Source organism: Sinohyriopsis cumingii, chromosome 6 (genome assembly GCF_028554795.1).
Source record: "Sinohyriopsis cumingii isolate HCF-2022 chromosome 6, ASM2855479v2, whole genome shotgun sequence".
Lineage (NCBI taxonomy): Eukaryota > Metazoa > Mollusca > Bivalvia > Unionida > Unionidae > Sinohyriopsis > Sinohyriopsis cumingii.
Genome location: NC_142966.1, coordinates 131,480,986 through 131,495,460, shown reverse-complemented (window position 1 = coordinate 131,495,460; position 14,475 = coordinate 131,480,986).

Sequence of the window (14,475 nt, the reverse complement as noted above, 5' to 3'; positions counted from 1 at the left end):
TTAAAAAAATTGAAATATAAAGTAGAGATGGAGACTATTATAAATATTCACTAACAACCCCCAGTACCAATGCTTCTAGCCACACCCTGTACATAGTGGTTGCACAAAGATCAAAGTCAGCTTTGACAAACCATTTCTCAATCGTTGTAGACAGAGTTCATGTTACAAAGTAAATTGAGTGTTGAGCGGACGGACCAACGAACTATATTTTCGTTTGATGGTTTTTAGCTAATTAATTATTAATTATAAAATGGTAATATTGCAAATATATAATTCGAAGGAAATGAAACAGAAGATGTAACAAAATCAGAATTTACATTACGGTTATTTGCACGTGAAATGTTGGAGTTTAAGATTTTCTCAGCTTTCATGTGATCATTCAGATTAGAATAACACCTACACCAACTGCGATATCTTATGTTATATTAGAGTTAAATGCCTGCTTTGGCATAATACAAATGAAAAGGAAATACATGTAGTCTGAGTTTCCATATATAGCAAAGGTTTATTATGTCTGAAGTTACTCGATCAGAGACTTAACTTTTCTTTTTTTAAAAAGTAGCAACCAACTGTGAGTTCATTTTCTGTGGCAAAATGCAACAGGGTGATTTGAAACCTATGAAAGGATAATCTGACACTGAGCAAAGGTTAATTTGACATCGTGGAAAAATAATAAAATTAATAAGCAAACACGTGATAAAATTACACAAATTACAGTCTTGATATCAAAGGTTAACGAAAAAATATGCCACTCTGTTTTCAGTTGTGGTGGTCTTAATACGATTCTATATCACAACATTTAAATGTTGGAGTCAACTTGTTTTGTTCACACTTAAGCATCACAAACAAAATTCTGGAACTTCACCGTGAGTTCGTAATTTTTGAAGACACGTTTGGATAAAACTTGATTTTTTTTTTAAAGGATTTGGATACACTGGAAGTTCTGTACTAACAAACATGGCAGGGATTATACAGGGAAATATTACACTATTTATTATGGGTCCAAGCAGTTAATGTATATTCTTACGATAGTGAGATATATGAGTAACACATATATGCTTATAAGGCTTGCAATAATTGTTTAAAAACATACTTACATGTTTACTTAATATGAGCAAGGAGATGTAACTCTATACCACAGCCCACTCAGTCTTTCCACCAAGAAATTTTGAAGTACAAAAGACTGACACATGTGAAAGAAATTTATGCTAAAGGAAGATTTTCCACTGGTCTTAATAACTTGGATGAAGGATAACAGCAAAATGAAGTAAATCATACACAAAAATACTTTCCTTTCTATGGTTAATTTTGTAAGAGACATTGACTGAGTATAGCATTGTATATTGATATCACATTGCAATAAACCCGTATAATTAATTATTATTAACTTACACTCTTCAAAATCAAACAAAAATGTTCCAAACAGACAATTTGAATTAACTTTGAACAATAAGGAAGAATATGGTAACTTAAACAGACGTCCATCCTTGTTGAGAGTTTTTGGGATCAGAATTTCAAATTTAGTTAATAATACAGAATATTTGTTAGTACCTTCATTTGATCTGTAAGACATATAATTGTCTGTATACACTTGAAATATCCAAAAATACTTTTGCTTTAATCATGAATTAGCTTCTTTATATATAATTTAATTTAGAACTTGATTTAACGTGCTGTATGTTGCAGAACTATTCAATAAGTTTTCTGTGAGAGCAAATAATAGGCGCTTTCATAAAAAAATCGTATGGACCTTGAGTTCTCCTCTAATGTTTCAATATGTGGAATATAAATAACCACTCTTTTATGATTTTTATTTCATATCAATTGATATTGCATTAAACTGACAACGAACAGTGCAAAACTAGTTTCCAGCTTGCCTTAGTGCTGTTGACACTAAATTAGCCTTTTCAAAGGCAAATAGAAAACAGAGACAAGACAAACAAAAAACAGAAAAATCTTTGAGGTTAAAAAGTTTACATTACTATTTGTACAGGAATAAAAGCTTGACATTTTGTATGTTTCAACTAGATGCTGATGCTGAAAAATATTTTATATTGATCTAGAATTCGATGAGCCATATCGCCATCTGTTATTTTATGTAAATTTGCGTAACAGCAAATAAATTGCAGATATTTCATTGTCATAGTAGTAATGATAGGTTATTGGGTAACTTACTATGCAAATTTAGAGAATTATTTAAAAGATAATGGGTCGGCTGAAAAAAAGATGATTTATTTGTGGGTGGCTGTCTTTTTCTCGAGCATCGAGGATATCATCTATCCTCGATGCTGACAATACCGACATGGACACGTTGATCACCACCTTCAATACAACAACGACCGAAACATCCAGCGATATCCTCGGTAGACATCGCCCAGTCAAGAAACCCTGGGTCACAGCTGAGGTTCTGAACCTGTGTGACAAGAGGAGGGAACTGAAGAAGAAAAGAACGATACAAAAGGGGCAAAGCAGTACAAGGCAATCAACTGGGAAGTCAAGAAAAGCTTGAAAAAAGCAAAAGAGAACTGGATAGAAGAAATCTCCAAAGACATTGAGGGAAACTTGAAAATGAACAACGGCAGGAAAGCATACCATCTGATGTTCTAACAAGCACAAAACAACGGCGGGTTACATCCTTACAGGACAAAGCCGGAAACTGCCTCACAGAAGAAATAGATATTCTGAAAAGATTGACAGAGTACTGCGCAGAACTTTACAACCACCGAGCCACAATAGATCCAAAGGTACTGAACGTCCCTCCAGCAACTAACAACGACAACCACCCTATCATACGCGAAGAAGTAGAATCCGCAGTGAGATCACTGAAAACGTGTAAGTCAGCAGGAGTGGACAACATCCCAACATAACTAATCCAAGCTGGGGGAGAAGCAATGATTAGCTCTTTCACAAACATCTGCAACAAGATCTGGTATAAAGGAGTATGGTCATCGCCATGGACCCAATCACTGATCATCACAATACCCAAGAAAGGCAACTTGCAACAGTGTCAAAACCACCGTACAATTAGCCTTATAAGACATCCAAGCAAAGTCATGTTAAGGATAATGCTGAACAGACTAAAACACAGGCTGAAAAGATCATTGCCGAGGATCAGGCGGGGTTCAGAGCAGTTCGCAGCACAAAAGAGCAGGTCTTCAACTTTAGGATATTGTGTGAGAAGTACCTCCAACACCAGCAAGATCTGTACCGCGTCTTCGTGGATTTCCAGAAGGCATTTGACAGGGTAGGGCATCCAGATTTGTGGGTGACCATGAGACTGTACAACATCAATGCCAACCTCATCGCCGTAATAGAGCATCCCTATGACAAGGCGACCAGTGCAGTATACTTCAACTGAATCATAGGGGACTGGTCGGAGTTTGACAAGGCTGTCTGCTCTCTCTCGCACTATTCAACATCTTTCTGGAGAGAATCATGGCAGACGCGCTTGATAAGCATACCGGGACAGTCAGCATCGGAGGCAGAACAATCACCAACTTACGTTTTGCTGACGACATTGATGAACTAGCAGGAAATGAGCAAGAATTAGCTAGCTTAGTAGAGAGCCTTGACAAAACCTCTGCAGCCTATCACATGGAAATTAGTGCAGAGAAGACCAAATGATGACCAAGAGCATCAAGGGCATCAGCACTGACATCAGAGTCCAAGGCACAAAGCTATAAACAGTCCACAGCTTCAAGTATTTGGGGGCAACTGTAACAGATGAAGGATCGAAGCCTGAAATACTGCACAGACAACAGCAGCGCTGACAAAACTGAAGCCCATCTGGAAGGACAAGAACATCGCACTCAGCTCAAAAGTCAGACTGATGCACTCACTGGTGATCTCCATATTTCTCTATGCCTGCGAATCATGGACCATAACAGCGGACTTGGAGAAAAGGATACAGGCTACGGAGATGAGATGTTTCCGAAAGATCCTCGGCATCACATACAAACACCATATCACAAATGAAGAAATACGGCAAAAGATAAGGCAAGTCATTTGGCCTCGCAATGACCGCCTGATCATAGTGAAAAAACGGAAACTGCAGTGGTATGGGCATGTCTCACGATTATCAGGACTTGCCAAGACAATCCTACAAGGCACTGTACAAGGAAAAAGAAAGAGAGTGAGGCAAAGAAAGAGGTGGGAAGATAACATTCGAGAGTGGACAGACTTGACACTGAGCGACTCACTGAGAAAGACGGAAAATCGAGAGGAATGGAGGAAGCTGGTTATTAGGTCTTGTGCGGTGCCCCAACGGTCTTCCAGACTACGGGACTGATGATGATGATGATAATGATGATGATGATGTCTTTTTCTAGTCCTCTTGGTTTTAACCGCTTGGTTTCAATGTTCTAAGGCGGCGAATTAAGTAAGATTCCTTTTCTTTACTGGTTTCGGAACTCCAGTTTTGGTTACGAACAATTGCAGTAAGTGTTATATCACTGAAAGTATTGCCACGGGAAGAGAAGTGTTCTGTAATTGGATTTCTGTACAGCTTGTTCGTCATCCAATCAGATTTATGGAGATTGATCGTTTTGTGTGGCTTTTCAGTTTCTCCGACATACTGAAGACTATAGATATTACATGTGATGAGACAAATTACATTCTCGGTTTTGCACGTTTTGTTTATACCATGTTCATTTTTTCTTTTTTTGCTAGCGCTGTGATTGAAAATGTGCTGATCTCTATCATATGTTGACAGGGTTTGCACCTTCTATCACCACAGGATGAAAGCTGGTTGGGAGAAGATAGTGGTGTTTTGAGTAGGTGTCCATATGGAGTTTGTTTTCTACCAGTCTGGTTGTTGTGTCCAGGAAAACGTGGTTTGAGTTGGCGATCTCAAGCGAATTTTAGTGAAGGATGGAAGTTGTTTGTCATTGATATGAAATCATCCTGATTTTCTCTTCCATGTTGCCCCTTCATTTGTATATCATTGATGATGATTATTACACTCTACCAATTCAACGTTGCAAAAACGTTGCAGCAACATTGCACTAAGGTTGTCCCAACATTGTCAGATAACGTTGTGGAAACATAATTTGGTGAACTTGCTGGAATGTTGCTAAAACGTTGCTGTTTAACGTCACAAAATAACATTCCTACAACATTATGACAACATTCAAAAACTATTTTGACAAGTGAAGAATGAAATCTGCTAGCGTTTTTGAAACCCATGTGGCTCACTGCTATCACGAAAGTCCAAAACTTAAATTATCCATTACAAAAATGTTAACATTACCATCCAGCTAAAAGGAGCAGACATATCAGGACTTTCAAGAAGGCTGCCATTGTCACTGTATGTGATGTCAGGTCTTCACCATTTTGATTTGGGATAAACATCACCAGTTATTTGAGCGTAATAGAAGAAGTAGATTTAAGAAGATAGGGCACGAAGGTACACAAATCTCGCAGACAATATAAGAGTACCTTTTATCACCACAACCTAACAGCAACATTGTGAAAGCGTTGTGTGTTAGCTGGGTATACACACACACACACACACACACACACACACACACACACATATATATATATATATATATATATATATATATATATATATATATATATATATATATATATATATATATATATATAATTTGTATGCATCCCTATTTGTCTCTATATTGAAATTTCACCTATTAGACATTTAGATTCTAAATGGCTGATAAACATGCTTCTGGAAACCTGGTACAATTTGGGGATCAACGGTCACCTTAAATACATGCCCATTGATGTTCATTTCGGAATGCCAATACGTAAAGCTTCGTGTTTTATCCTGTGCTAGCACACTTAATGTCAGTTTGAAAACCCTTTATCTATCACATTTTAGCTGCGTTTTCCTAGATGTTACTCATCTATGAGATTAAAGATAATGTATCTCTTTTTCTGGTCTGTCGTTGTATTTGAAACAAAACAGAAGAGTTGGATTACTTTTAGTCTTGTCGGCAACGAGGTGTGATAATAAACTTAATACATCATTAGGAAAAACACGCACCTCTCCGCTTCCGGTTGTGACGATCTTAATAAGATTATGTTTCACCGAAAACAAATGTTGGAGTCAAATTACGGTTCCAAATAGTTTAACGTGATTCGTACGAGAAAATTTGAATCCGGATAAAAATAGATGAAGGTATTTTAACAAATTTGGATGTGAATGCATTTCACAAATGAAATATTTACCACAAGTCAAGTTAAAAGAACAATTTAGTAAATGAGTCACAAAATTCTTGCCCTTCATACGGGATATTGTTAATCGGCAAAAATACTCGTTTGCAACGTTAGCGTCTTTCGACTCGCACGAAACACTGTGATAAATGATACAATCTTCTGAAAAAGCACATACACGTACACACACGCATACATACACGCACAAAATACACACACTGAGTACTTTGTCAATCAAAGCTAAACATTTTGACACTTGTTTTAAAAATTTACTTCGAAAGCATAAAAGTTTTGATGGCGATAATTATCATATTACAAGAACATATTTTTGAGGGATATACGAAACAAGTAACAACAAATGTGAGAGGCTCTAGGCGATCTTTCTCCGACGAAGAATTGATCATCTTATATCACAGAGACAACCATTCTGTCAAAATTAACATTGTTATGATGGATGGAAAACACATTTAGAAAAAATATCAAACTGCACGAGGCACACGATTTCTTTTCTCTCATTAGGAATTAATGATGTACAGGGCAAAGACAGTCTGGACATGACGGACTGAAACTAGGCTCTAAATTCACCAACATATTTCTAAATGTTCATTCTAGTCTCAAGCAGTCTGGTTGGTCAAATTTAATTCAGAAATAAATATAAGTCAATCGGATGAAAGCCATTAATTTTATGATGAGACTGTGGGACGTACGAAACGTAACATTACAAAGTACATGTAAATTAGAATGTGGGAGAATCTTGGGGGACATGCGGTAAATCTTATGTTAAATTTGTCCATTGGTTTAACATTGGAAAGGCAATACGGGGACAAACAGTTTATAGAAACAAACGTGCTTATAGGGAAAAAATGTGTATTGGGGACAAACGGCTGTTACGTGCACTTGGCTGCGGCATTTCGAATTTGTCTCGCGTTACACTCGGTGGATCGTCCAGTTCTAAGTAACCGGTGGTGTGGTACTTAATATGTTTCGACTGCTCTGAGAGGTGCATCTGCGGGGCATTCAAGGATGAATTGAACTTTGTATCTCTTCACATTAAAGAATATCAAAATCCCACGATCTGTAAACACAGACAAAGAACACATTAGTTTATCATTAAAGGGTGTGATTTAAAAAACAATCTTGTTTATTATCAATTTCCCTGTATAACAAATTCGCAATTTGATCGTCAGTTTTCAAGATGGACTAAAAACTGACAGAGAAGAAAATTTTAGATACAGCTATCCTGGAATTGCCAAGGAATTGTGATGATGGAAAATTTTCATATCGTCTGTGTAATTAAAAAATTAATCTTTTGGAAGAAAGAAACATTTGTATCATCAATCAGCACTTTAGTTTGCATATTCACGGTGAATTACTGCTGGTCACGTGATAGGTTCAGTCTCATTAAGGTTCCATTCTAGTTTCGGATTTTGCCCAGGTTTTCCTCACTCGTTATTCTGGTTATTTTAAAAATAAACTTTCATATCTTATACATTGTTAAATTATTTCCTTTATTTGCTGTTTGATTCAGGGTGTAATTTGGTTTACGGAGTAAATAGCTTGGTCTTACTTCTGATCTGCATCTCTCAAAGACTGCTAGCTCCGCTTAAATCCTTCTCGATAACATTTTTGTTATTTTTAGCGCACATTTTATAATTAATTTATTGCGTTTTCAGAAGTTAGTCTTGTATATTTTGGCAAAGATTTTTTTCGTATTATAATAACTGCTAAATTGAATGTGCCTTGGACTAGTTCAGGGACATTTCCTAAGCACATGGGAACATTCATATGAATCATCTATCTGCTTTAGGCATTGCGTTGTTTCCAAACACTACACATAAGGAATTTTCCGTGACAGTACATGAAATTAGCATAGAGTATTCCAACATTATCTCCATTGTTTCAAATGCACACAAGTTCACCGTACACCTGTTCAACTTTCAGAAGTACGTAATAACGATAGAGCGGAATCTAAGCAAATTCAAAATGGATGCCACTGCGACACCACGCTCGTCTCAGCTCATGCTCTTGCAGAATAAATCGCTACCGGAAGGCTGTTTTGACCCGACGGTCATCTAAACCATAGTACATCGTCTTTGCCCATTAATACACGAGCACGTTGACTGGGTCCCACCCTATATCTATTATCACATATTGAAATACAATAACAGAAATTAAAAAACCAAGCATAAGCACGCAGACTGTGCAAGGCAGTTTTAATGCTCTTCGTTCTGTCGTTCTCTGTATATTGTAATGTCTGCCGCGTTTGATACGTTCTAACATCGTCAGCCCTGTGCTCCATTTTTGAAAGTAAATAATATTCCTGACATTTTCCTCCTCCGTCCTAATTAATATCTTCACACTCTGCATATACCACTTTTGAAAAAAGCTCGCAGAAAATTATGTTCAAGTTTGTCCCACAGACTTAACGTAAACGGTACTTAAATAACATTTTCCCGTATAAGTAGCCTTCAAGCGGTATACGTCGTCAAACTAAAAACGCGCGTCATGGCATTATGATATCATATTTATAGGTTACTTCACTTGTATGAGAAACTACGGACGATTTTTTCTGAGTAATACTGCACGACCTTGGAAGCGAAGTATTAGAAGAAAAAAACTCGTTCATATTTTCCCATATAAATGCAGTAACCTATAATTCCATGACATGGGTCATGCCATCCGGATTTGCAGAATTAAGTAAGAAAGAACATTTTGAGGAGATTCAAGGTGCATTAATGTAAGTATATTTATTACCATACTTATTACCAGCTAAAGAAGACCCCAGTTGTGATCTATACAGCCTGTATCGCTAGCTTAACTTTTTATCAAAATAGTTAAACGGGGAAAATTGGAAAGCAGCTATTGTGTGATAGTCCATTTAACCAGCGGAAATAATAGTTTTTCATCGTCTTGGCTTATTGGTTCTGATGTTCTTAATTTCCTACGAAAACCTTCAGTAGCATTTTTTAAATATTGAATTTAGTGTTTTGACTGACTTGTAAAGGGGTACGTCTCTAATAGACAAGCAATAGCCCATGGCCTCGATATGCTTTTCTATGCTATTTTCATAGACCCTACAGAGCACTGGTCATAGTCTGAACCATTATGTTTGCTAAAGTTACGAATATTTCTCCTAAACAACTGTTTCAGTGATCAGAATGGTATTTTAATTAATGCATCTCCCATGTTTGCTGTTGACATTGCGAATATTACATTCATTTGTTTGCTAGTTTGAAAGTTTCGTTTGTGACTCAGTGAACTCGTCTACATCGTTAAAGTTATCATCTCTTCTTTCAAATGGACGAACCAGCATGTTGAGTCCATTCACGAACAAATCGAATCAACCAAAAGCTAAAGCGTCTACGACATGAGTGTATGTGGTTTGCTTACAAAGTAGTTCATAATGCACTATACTCTTTTTAGGCACACATGTCGTGCAATATGAAGCCGTGCAATATGGAAAAATACTAAACGAATCTGACAATGTAAAATTAACGGAGAAAAAAGAGCATATAAGAAAATATTTTACGTCATTCAACTCAATCAATATTCATGTGCTACAGGACTGAAATTAGGAATAAGTACAAAATAACAAGAGCATATATATTTAAATATTCATAATTTACTCCCTGGAGAAATAAAAGCATATCTGGAAAATGATGCTTATTATAAATTAGCGTGCATATCAATACTCGTTTATTCTTGCCGTCTGATATATCGTTGTTTTTGGCTTAGCCGTCACGAAAGCTCGTCGGCATTTGCCAGAGTAACTCGTCCACCCGATATCAGACAGTAAATATACAGTAAAATCCATAAATATGTCATCAGACAAAATCTTTCAAGTGCAAAGTGGAAATTTAGACTTGGAAAGATGCAATGACAAATGTTGACCCGCGCAATATTCAAAAATACACACACCTAAATGCTCACATTCAATGTAAACACATGAAATTGCAGTGTTTCGGTATTACATATAGAATAAACTTCAGACAGAAATAATGACAGCGATAAAAATGCAATTCTATACATCCATGATAATCACAGAACATATTCATAGTATACTGATTTCGTTCATGGCTGGAATTCTCTGAATAGCTTTTCCAGGTAGATTTCTTTTTCCGCTTTACCGTTTTTCATTACAAGGAAATTGGTTGGTTAATATGTTCACATAATAAGAACAGTTGTTAGTGAAATATCTGCAATTGGATATTTGCAAGAACGTGAATAAAAATTCCTTTTCTTCGTACATTCTGGATCAATAGCATCATTTGTGACCATTGTTAAAAGCAAGGTTCGGTTGGTGATTTGATACAGGGGAAACATAATTTTTTAAGAGAATGACAATGCGTAGATGTGCGTGTGTTTGTGTGTGCGCGTGTTTGTGTATGTGCGTTTTAAATCTCATTTACGTATTAGCTGACTGTTATAACGGCACTTTCAATGCATTATTGACTGTAGCATACCGAGGAAATCGGAGCTATTTGCTTTTTTTTCAAGAAAGGACCACATATACAGTCGACTGGCCACCGAGATTACGAGTTGGACGAACTATCCGGTGGCCTAAGTGCTTGGAACATCCGCCTCGGATGTGGGAGGTCGTGGGTTAGAACCCAGACCGAGTCATACCAAAGACTTATAAAAATGGTACTAGCAGTTGTCTCTCTTGGCGCTCAGCATTAAGACGTTAGCGTTAGGACTGGTCGGCCTGGTGTCAGGATAATATGACTGGGTGGGACATGATGCTACATGTCTGCGTCATGATGCCCCATTGCTAGACATCACTAAAAATTGGCACACTGCCAACATCGTGGCGATATGAGTGAAAAATTGTTAAAGCTGCGATACAAATCCAAATATAACACAAACACACACGAGTTCGACGCTCTCTCCACCAACGGAGCAACTGCCGCTCCCATACTTTGTGTAATTTTTTCGGACATGACTAGAGAGAGAGAGAATTATCAAGCAGGTTAGAAACTATTTTGATTGATTTACTACAGAGACTCGAACCCAGCACCGCAGGTTGCGGCAACAATCGCCTTGCCTGCACACACTAAATCAATCGACCATGCACAGATACCCACCAAAAATATGTGACATAGTCGCTGGTATAAGCGTTCATGTGTAGCAGACACACGCACATGACGACTCAGCATTTAACTCTCATCTGATACGGTCACACCGGGTTCCTATGAGAGAAATCAAGGCATATAGACATTAATACAGAACATTTACAAATATACACCAGAAAGAGCGGAAAGTGCAGTCCCTGGATCTGACATGAGGATGAGTGATAATATAGGGTGAAATTATAATATGCTGAGAAAAAATATTATTATACAGATACGATGATGAGTCTCGGTATAGATTGAATTAAAATATTATTTGACCTGTGATATTATCTATCTATCTATCTATCTATCTGTTTGTCTGTCTGTATATCTATATATTTGTCTATCTATCTATCTATATATCTATCTATCTATCTATCATATTGACCAGTATATAACACACACACACACACACACACACACACACACACACACACGCACACACACACACACACACGCACACACACAAAGCAGTTGATGTTAACATACAATGTGGATTGATGCTTCCAGGCTGACCAAAGAACATTTGCAATCGCTATTAAGCCGCATTTTGGAAAGCATGCGGTTTTTTTTTGTTGTTGTTGTTGCTTATAATTAGTTTACAGTTAGTTATGTAGTGGATCACTCATATTTTTTTTATGGTACTTTGGTATCTAGTGCCAGAAAACATAATATTCACTATTATCATCATCACCACCACTGTCATTATCGTCGATGTAGACATCATCATCATCATCATCATCCTTATGAAAACAGAGGATTTTAATATGAAATATATTACATTTGTTTTAAAAGGAGCAATTATAGGTTGTTCCGTTGAACGGCCTCGAATGTTCATTAATTGATTATGTTAACATGTTCAAATGAACACTGTGCCAAAATATCCGGACGCATACACATATTTACTGAACCACTGCGAAAGAGCCGAAAGCCTTTTTGTCACTGGTTACAAACTGTAAGATATCCATATCTCAGTTTGTAAGACCAGTTTACATAGTTAAAGCTGGCTCTCTTTCAAATATTTACTGAAGCACATAGTTTATGTTTCCATGTTTTAACTCTTTCTAAATGGGTCGACTTAGTCTATGAAAACACCCTGTCAACCGTTAAGATCTTGCTATATGTTAGCCGAGATGGTTCTCCACACTTACAACTACCTTGCAATCCTACCTACACAACGTATTTGACGGGTACAGTTGATATAACATGCAAACGAATTTCCCTGTAAAATAACATACAAAGGTTATCACCATTTGGAAGACCGATTACCACAAAAAGCTATTTATCTGGCGTCACAGAAACTACTACTAGACTGTGCATCTGGTATATACATATAGATATACATAGAAATATATATATATATATATATATATATATATATATATATATATATATATATATATATATATATATATATATATACACATGTCTGTATATATATATATATAGATAGATAGATAGATATACACATGTCTGTATATACATATATATATATATATATATATATATATATATATATATATATATATATATATATATATATACATGTCTGTATATACATACATATATATAGATATATATATATGCATGTCTGTATATTACCTACCATATGCATGTCTGTATATTACCTACCAGATACACAGTGTATATATATATATATATATATATATATATATATATATATATATATATATATATATATATATATATATATATATATATATATATATATATATATATATATATACGTCGATACGTATGGACGTTTTGAGTTGACAGATACAATATTATAATAGTAAACCCAGATTTATGATGGCGGTCATGCTTATTGTTTGTTTTTTCTTCTTCTTACATTTTACAATTTGTAAGCGGTTGCCTTAGAAATTGGAAAAGCAGACGTGTCTTTAAATGGGTCAACCGCCTTGCCTACACACACTACCATCCAGAGACTTTCCTAAACACAATATCATTCTACCTAAATACCTACCTATGTATCAGTATACATGGAAACGTGTACGTTTAAAATTAGCCTAAAAGAATGAAGCGATATAAAAAAAGCAGAAGAAAACTTCGTCTGCTTTCTGGATGTATGTAATCTAATTTGCCAGACAGTCTTTTTATGTGTAATTCAGATGCTTTAGTGATATATCCATTATGATGATTTGGGTCTATACACATTATAGCGATTTGTTTCTACATCCATTATAGTGATTTGTTTCTATATCCATTATAGAGACCGTTTCTATAGCCATTATAACAATTTCTTTATATGTCCATTATAGCGATTTGTTTGTATGTCTATTATAAATATGTGTTTCTATCTCCATTATAGCGATTATAAATTACTGCGATTTGTTTCTATATTTATTATAGCGATTTGTTTCTATATATATATATATATATATATATATATATATATATATATATATATATATATATATATATATATATATATATAGTAATGATTTGTTTCCATATACATTATGAGTTGTTTATATAAACATTTTTAGCAATTTGTTTCAATACCTATTATAACGTTTTGCTTCTAATTATGTGATAGGCAAAATTAGAAATGAGGCATTTCCCCACTTGGCAAACATACTTCTTGGGATATAACAACGAATAAACAAAGAAAGGTCATCAACCCAGCTGGTGATGTGTTTATTAAAACGATTTGTATGCAGTTAAGAGCTAGTTAATTAGCACACACACACACACACACACACACACACACACACACACACCACTCTGAGAGACAGGAAATACTCCACAAAGGAGAAAGACCTATACAAATACTGACATCTTTTTCCCCGTTTGTCTTCCTTTCTTTCCAGTGAACCGCATAATTATTGGGGGGGGGGGGGGGGGCAAACAACTAGTAGTCACCTATAATGTTTTACCAAATGTGGGCCAAAACATGTTTAGATGTGAAACGGGAGGGGTAAGTGCCTATGTTTATGTCTTGCATATAATAATACGAATAATGTCGATTAGAGACAATTATAATTTATGAATTCTAAATTGGTGAATTACCGTAATAAATGAACTATACGAATTTCCAGTGAAAGCCTTCAGATAACGCCAATATCCGTTTCAAATTTCTAAGTTGTATTTACCTAGAGATCGTCAACACTATTGTTTTGAAATTTTTTATTGTTGAAAGCGTCTAAAGTTTCTATCTTCAAGT